Source organism: Copidosoma floridanum, unplaced genomic scaffold (genome assembly GCF_036245765.1).
Source record: "Copidosoma floridanum isolate Cflo_tuat_1 unplaced genomic scaffold, Cflo_Japanese_pri ptg000016l, whole genome shotgun sequence".
Taxonomy (NCBI): Eukaryota; Metazoa; Arthropoda; class Insecta; order Hymenoptera; family Encyrtidae; genus Copidosoma; species Copidosoma floridanum.
Window position 1 is genome coordinate 267,868 of NW_028321893.1, and position 8,269 is coordinate 276,136.

An 8,269-nucleotide genomic window follows, 5' to 3' on the forward strand; every position below is an offset into this window, starting at 1 on the left:
TCAAGTTGGTTCAAGTAAGTTTATATTACAAAACAGTTGCATCGACAGTATATTACTTTTGCTTAAAATTTTCAGACCTTCATTTCTTCGACGCTCGAGATGTTTCCGATATCTGTGACATGTAATATAGTGTACATTCTATTTTTGCTGTTTTAAAAATAGGAATGCCCTTTAAAAGTTTTGAATATCATACGATTTTATGTACCGTGAGAATTTTCAATTTTAAGATTTTATTTCATTTTATCATTTTTTAAGGGGCGAGAGATACCCAAATTGTTATTGTTAACGACTTTGATATGATACTTGTTTTCTTATTTTACCTATTTTATACTGATGTGGAAACATTTTATTAAACCAAGTCAAATTTCCACTATGTAGAGTTCTCGGTTGAATTTAAAAACAGACATGATGATTAAAAAAAAAAAAAATTGACTGACCATTATGGCCGAAAGAATAAGTATCTCAATGAACATCAAAATTATCAAAACTATGGCAGCGAGAGTTTATTTGTGAAAGGTCAGCTGGCTAACTAACTCTTTCTTTAAAAAAAATGGTTAAATCATTTTGGTTAAAGAAAAGAATAATCCCCTTTTTATTCGATCAATATTACACCAGTATGTAGGTACTAAGATATCGGATCTCACATTGTAGTCTATAATGGATTCTGTTTGGTTTGTTTCGTCGATATCGAAGTTAAAGGGAGATGCGCAACTATTTCATTGCTCCATATACGTACGCGTGTACTCCAATTTTTTTCCAAATACACTTATCCATTGATGAATGTCTGAATCCTCACGACTCGTTCCACAGCATCCATCTTTTTTCTGCCCTGCAGAAATTAATAACACGATGGGTCCCTAGACATAAAATAAGTGCACTTACGAAAGGGAGAAGAAGTAGAAAAAAAAGGGATGAGTAATAATAATAAAAATATTTACAGAGTTTATCGTGGTCGTCAGCAGCGTTTCAAGGACAAACAAGGATGGCGACGGCTCGAATTGTTTACCTGGAAAACTCGACGCGGATGATGGAAACAAGGATCTTACGGCCAACAATTGATCGTCCCTTTCTACCCTCGAGTCATTGGAGGATTATTATCGGTGGTCTCGATATTTTTTTAATGCGTCCCTCTCAAGGATGTGTTTCGATTTTTGTTTTTTCAGTTGAGTCTTTCACGATGAGTTTTATAATTTTTTAAAATATATGACAAATTTTTACGGTAGTTTTTAAAGATTTTGAAGGATTTTTTTATATCTTTTAAAATTAATTTAAAGTGGTGATCGTAACTCTTTTTCAATCGTAAAATTAATAATTTCAAGATTGCTCAGTTATAATTTTGATGTCTTTAATTTTTTTTCCAATGATTATTTTTTATTGCGATGTATTTTTCATTTTGTCAAAACAATGAGCACATATAATTGAAAAATCTTGCGACAACATACATGTCTTATTTTAAAAACATTTTTAAGGTTTCTTTGTTTATTTTTATACGAACGTTACTACTTCAACGAAAATGCACGTGTAAACAAGTGTAAAAAGCACACTTAAAAAAAAAAAAAAGTTTACAGTCAGAACTTTTTACAATCGTCTTTATACAATTTATGTTTGTATTAATAAAAACGAAAATCTTTATAGTGTTTCTTTTACGCCTTGAAAATACATAAGACAATAAAAATCATGCAACGACAAAGGCTTGGAGACATTAATAAAAACAATTTTTTTAAACCATCTTGAATGGTCAAGAAAAGATGTCTTCAAGGGATAATAGAAGGATAAAAATGAAACGTCCTTACGAGAAAGTTGTGATTTTTCATTTGTCCAATCAATAGTCCGAATGGTTTGAGCAAAAGTAATTGAAATTCTCGATGCACTGCAGCACCAAACAAGCCATTCCGTCGATCTTAAAAAACAGCAGCCAACTCCATTTGATGAATAATCCAGCGGCAACCAATAATAGGGTTATTAAGCCCTTGGATCTCGCGGTTTTGCGGAGCTTAGTGTAGCACTGGAGAGTCACCGAGGAAGCGAGAATCCGCGAGTCAATCAACGAAGCCGAGTCGAGGATTGTGGAACGAGCAAGGAAGCTGGAGCAGGAGGTCGATGCTTTGTGGGCGAGAGAAAGCTCGAGAAGCAGCATCGCTAGAAGAAGAGCCGAGCGTGCAAGTGCCAACTTTCCCCATGTGCTCGCGAGATCTGTTCTGCTCAGGGGTGATTATTGATTGCATTGGACGTTAGACAACAAAGTATAGTACACCTCTCATCATGTTTGGAATTAATTTGCTCCGTGAACTGACAGGAAAGAGTCTCTTTAAACACAGGTAACAGTGGGAAAAGAGAACTACTTCTGAGACAATAGCATCAAAATCGAGATACAATCTTTTGATAAATAAATGAGATACCAAACCAACTTCTCACCCTACTTTGACATTTTCAAACGTGTACTTTCGTAATACGTATCTACGTGGGATATCTCGAGACGAAATATTTTTTCACCATACATTTTATTCCGCTTTTTTTATCCATCTTGGCTTTAAACTCTCGCACGGTTGCCCTGAGTAGTGCTTCTAAGTAGTACGAATCCAAGTTTGGTCAGACATAAGGAAATTTTTCAATCAGTGTTCCTATAAATTGAATTTTAAGTAGTACTTGTCCCGGTTTGGTAAGATAAAAGAATATTTTTTAATCAGTATTCCTGTTAGTCCGATTTTCAGTAGTGCAAGTCCAAGTAAGATTCGTCAGGATAATAATTTCAAACTAGTTTTCACATCAAACCGATTTTAAGTAGTACGAGTCCAAGTTTTGCCAGACATGAGGATATTTTTTAATCAGTATTCCTATAAATTCAATTTCAAGTAGTGTGAGTCCAAGTTTGGTCAGATATGGACAGATTTTTTACAAATATAGATACACGTTTTTTAGAAATGTATCTATAATACAGGGGAAAAATAATTTTAATGAATTCACAGAAATCAACGCGGACGCAACTGTGCCCGTCATGCGGGCATCTCAGGGGACTCAAGGCTTCCGAGACCGATCACCGCGAGCGGGTCTCAAGAAAGTGTGTCGACTGCACGGCTCTCAGGCCAGGGCGCCGACCTGGCCACTACCCAGAAATCTACGAGAGGTTGCTCAGAGAGCTGCGAAGGCACGAAGCTGTTAGGTAGCCCCACCCTTTAAATCATCCCAAATTATTTTTTTTTTCCCACTTCAATTCCCTTATCGTTTGACGCAGATAAGACGGTAACAGCAGCCTTGCGTTTGTCGTGGGTCCAAAGGCAGTTGGTTACCTGGTAAATGACATATGGCACGGGCGCTCGATCTTTTCGGGGTGTGACGAGCTCGAGTGACTGCGGCTCGCGAGGCTTGACCCTCGCAAGCCCTGGACGCCCTGGAATAATCTGTTGGGGACAAGACGAGAGCCTCAGATGCACGAGGTGCTCGCGAGTGATTCCTCGGGCCCACCGGATGCCTATGACAGAGAACTGGTTTGCAAACTCAGGAGGATGAATGCACTGGCGAGACTTTACTTCGACTCAATGGTCAGGTACCACTTGAAATCGGGAATGTCTCTGTGAGGTAGGATTTTTGTACATAAGTGTTACGACCGTAACTGCTATTTTTTCAATAATGCAAATAAAGCATTGTTTCTTTGTTACGACATATTTTCTTATGATCACGCATTTGATCGAAGATACGGGCGTTTAAATTTTTGGGTATTGATTTTTCTTGAAATTTTGGATTTTGAATTATGCCAAGGCCTTGTAGTCGTTCGTAGGAATTTATTTGACTGTTGGGGAGTGTAATTTATTATATGAATTATTTTTCTAAAAGCAAGGCCTAAAGAAATAAAAAAAAATAAAAAAATTTAATGATTCCAAATTATGAGTATTTTGGAAAACTAAGATTTTAGGCTTCAAACATAACCAAAACTTAAAACGGTAGTATCTCCGTAAATAATGAAGATAGAGCAAAGAAAGACTTAATTTGAAATCATCAAAATTTATAGAAATTTTTTTTTTTTTTTTCATGTCAGGCCTTTGCAACTGCACTTAAATAATTATATTGTTGTGGTTTAGTGTCTGGGCAGTCTATAACATCAAAGAAAATAGTCCCAAACTCGTAAAAACGATTAAATTCTTAGATTTAGGGTTTGAAAATTGGCTAAAACCTCAAAAAGCCGTATCTTCATAAATAATAAAGATAGAGCAGAATAAGCCTTAATTTGGAATCATTAAAATTATAAAAATTTTTTTTCTTTTTTTTCAAAATAAGGCCTTTGCAACTTTACAAAAAAAAATGAAATCAAAGTTGTTAAATTTTTAGGCAGTCTTGAACATATAAGCAAATAAACCAAAACCCGTGAAAATGCTTACAAACTAAGATTTTGGGTTCAAAAGTTGGCCAAAACTTGAAATAGCTGTAACTCTGTAAATAATGAAGATAGAGCGAAATAAGCCTCGATTTTGAATTATCAGAATTAAAATTTTTTTTTTTTTTTTTAATTAGACCTTTGTAACTACACAAAGAAAAATAAAATTGTAGTGGTTCAGTGTCCAAGCAGTCTAGAACATGAAAGCGAATAGACCCAAAACCGTAAAAACGCTCAAAAACTAAGATTTTAGGTTTCAAAGATGGCCAAAATTTAAAACAGCCGTATCTCTGTAAATAATGCAGATAGCGCGAAATAAGCCTTAATTTGGAATCATCAAAATTAAAATTTTTTTTTTTTTTTTTCTCTTCATTAGGCCCTTGCAACTCCACAAAAAATGATAAAATTGTAGTTATTGAGCGGACCAGGCAGTCGAAAACATCAAAGCAAGTAAACACAAACCCGTAAAAATGTTAAAAATTTAAGATTTCGGTTTAAAAAGTAGGCCAAAACTTAAAATCGCCGTATCTTCGTAAATAATTGAGAAAGAGCTAATTAAGCCTTAGTTTGGGATCATAAAAATTTTTAAAATTTTTGAAAATTTTTTTTTTCATATAAGGCTTTTGCAACTACACGAAAAATATCATAAATGTATTATTCAAGTGTCCAGGCAGCCCAGAACATCTTAGCTCATGATTACAAACCCGTCGAAGCGCTAAAAACCTGAATTTTTAGGTTATAAAGATGGCCAAAACTTAAAACTGCTGTATCTTCGTAAAAAATTAAGATAGAGCTAAATAAGCCTTAATTTAAGATCACTAAAATTTAAAAATAATTTTTATTCTTCTTCTTGATTTTCATCAGGCTTTTGCAACTCCACAAAAATCATCGTCAATGTATGATTCGAGTGTCTAGGTAAACCAGAACAACTCAGCGAATGATCACAAACCTGTAGAAACGCTAAAATTATGAATGTTGGGGTTAAAAAGATGGCCAAAACTTAAAACGGACGTATCTTCGTATATAATAGAGATAGAGCTAAATAAGCCTAAATTAGGGATCATCAAAGTTTAAAAAATTTTTTTTTTTTTTTTTTCTCATTATATCAGGCCCTTGCATCTTTACAAAAAATAATAAAAATTGCACAAGTTAGTTGGCAAGGCCGTCCAAAGCATCATGGCAAATGATAAACTTACTGTTATCAATTTTAAACAATTTATTCAATATGGCGGCGATTAAAGCGAGATTTATAAAAAGCAGCCAGGCTAAACACACGGAAAACTTTTTATTTTTCAAGATTATGAGTTTTTAAAAGGTTCGGCTTGCAGATTCCAAGTCAGTCTAACTGGACTAAATCAGGGCGCATTCTATAAAGAAAGCGAAAATCTTAAATATAGCAGAAGTTTCAGCAAAATAACCCCAAAACAGCTAAGCTAAATACCTTTGCGAGTGAGTCTTACAATGATAGCCAGCGGTAAAAACGTTAAGTGGGTATTTCAACAAGGACTATGATAATAAATCTTACTTTCAGATAATTTAAAAGAAAACCTAAGTGTTTATGTCCTCATAGAAATGAATCTGATGAATATATTCAGTTGAATTTTTGTAGGAACGTTATTTATACATAATTAACGAGATTAAGATCTCCCAACAGGTAGTTTGCCATTTTTTTAGATGATAACACAAGGACCAATACTAATCATAATTTTAAAAAATTTTGAACAAAAACTTGTATGTCTATGTTCTCATAGAAATGTATCCACTATATAGATTTGGTTAAATTTCGGTAAGAACGTTACTCATACACGTTAAACAAGATTTAGATCTCTCAACAAATAGTTTGCCGTTTTTTAGGATGCTAACTTATCAGCTACAAAAATGTTTAACAAAATGCTTCATTATTCAGATCATCCATTTTTAACGTATAAAAGTGTCATTAATTCTTAACAAGTCGCTTTCTATTTATCAATAATGACAACAATGAGATCTTAATTTACCACCTATTAGATTCCTTATATTTGTATTTTAACAAGGACTTTGATAATAAATCTTACTTTCAGAGAATTTAAAAAAAAACCTAAAAGTTTATGTCCTCATAGAAATGTATCTGATAAATATATTCAGTTGAATTTCTGTAGGAACGTTATTTATACATAATTAACGAGATTAAGATCTCCCAACAGGTAGTTTGCCGTTTTTTTTGATGATAACCCTACCTTATCAGCTACATAATCGTTTTACACAATGCTTCATTATTTAGATCATCCATTTTTAACATATATACATGTCTTTAATTTTTAACAAGTCTTTTTTTATTTATCAATGATGACAACGATGAGATCTTTATTGACCGCCTATTTGATTCCTCATATTTGTATTTTAACAAGGACTATAATAATAAATCTTACTTTCAGAGAATTTAAAAGAAATACTAAGTGTGTATGTCCTCATAGAAATGTATCTAATAAATGTATTCAGTTGAATTTTTGTGAGAACGTTATTCATACATAATTGAAGAGATTAAGATCTCCCAACAGGTAGTTTGCCGTTTTTTTGGATGATAACTTATCAGCTAGATAATCGTTTTACACAATGCTTTATTATTAAGATCATCAATTTTTAACATATGTAAGTGTCATTAATCTTTAAACAAGTCTCTTTCTATTTATCAATGATGACAACAATGAGATCTTTATTTACCACCTATTAGATTCCTTATATTTGTATTTTAACAAGGACTATGATAACAAATCTTACTTTCAGAGAATTTAAAAAAAAACCTAAGAGTTAATGTCCTTACAGAAATGTATCTAATAAATATAATCAGTCGAATTTTTGTAAGAACGTTATTCATACATAATTACCGAGATTGAAATCTCCCAACGATTAGTTTGCCGTTTTTTACGATGATAACACAAGGACCAATACTAATCATATTTTTAAAAAATTTTGAAAAAAAACTTGTATGTCTATGTTCGTATAGAAATGTATCTTCTATATATATTTAGTTAAAATTTGGTAAGAACGTAATTCATTTACGTTTAACAAGATTAAGATCTTCCAACGAATAGTTTGCCGTTTTTTAGGATGCTAACACCTATTTAATTCCTTATATTTGTATTTTAACAAGGACTATGATAATAAATCTTACTTTTAGAGTATTGAAAAAAAAACCTAAGAGTTTATGTCCTCATAGAAATGTATCTGATAAATATATTCAGTTGAATTTTTGTAGGAACTTTATTTATACATAATTAACGAGATTAAGATCTCTCAACGAGTAGTTTGCCGTTTTTTTAGATGATAACACAAGGAACTATACTAATCATATTTTTAAAAAATTTTGAAAAAAAACTTGTATGGCTTTGTTCTCATAGAAATGTATATACTATAAATATTTGGTTGAAATTTGGAAGGAACGTTATTCATACACGTTTAACAAGATCAAAATTTTCCAACAAATAGTTTGCCGTTTTTAAAAAAGCTACCTTATTAGCTACATAATCGGTTTACACAATGATTTAATATTTAGATCATCTATTTTTAACATATATACGTGTCTTTGATTTTTAACAAGTCTCTTTCTATTTATCAATGATGACAACAATAAGATCTTTATTTACCACCTATTTGCTTTCTTATATTTTTATTTTAACAAGGACTATGATAATAAATCTTACTTTCAGATAATTTAAAAGAAAACCTAAGTGTTTATGTCCTCATAAAAATGAATCTGATAAATATATTCAGTTGAATTTTTGTAGGAACGTTATTTATACATAATTAACGAGATTAAGATCTCCTAACAGGTAGTTTGGCGTTTTTTGTGGTAAAATCACAAGGACCAATACTAATTATATTTTTAAAAAAATTTAAAAAAAAAATTGTATGTCTATGTTC

The 8,269-nt window shown here is 32.1% G+C and overlaps 1 pseudogene; it reads left to right on the plus strand.

The window, feature by feature from the left end:
• Window positions 1-1,865: 1,865 nt before the first annotated feature.
• LOC149374642 (IQ motif and ubiquitin-like domain-containing protein) lies at window positions 1,866-3,575 on the plus strand (annotated as a pseudogene).
• The last annotated feature ends 4,694 nt before the right edge of the window (window positions 3,576-8,269 follow it).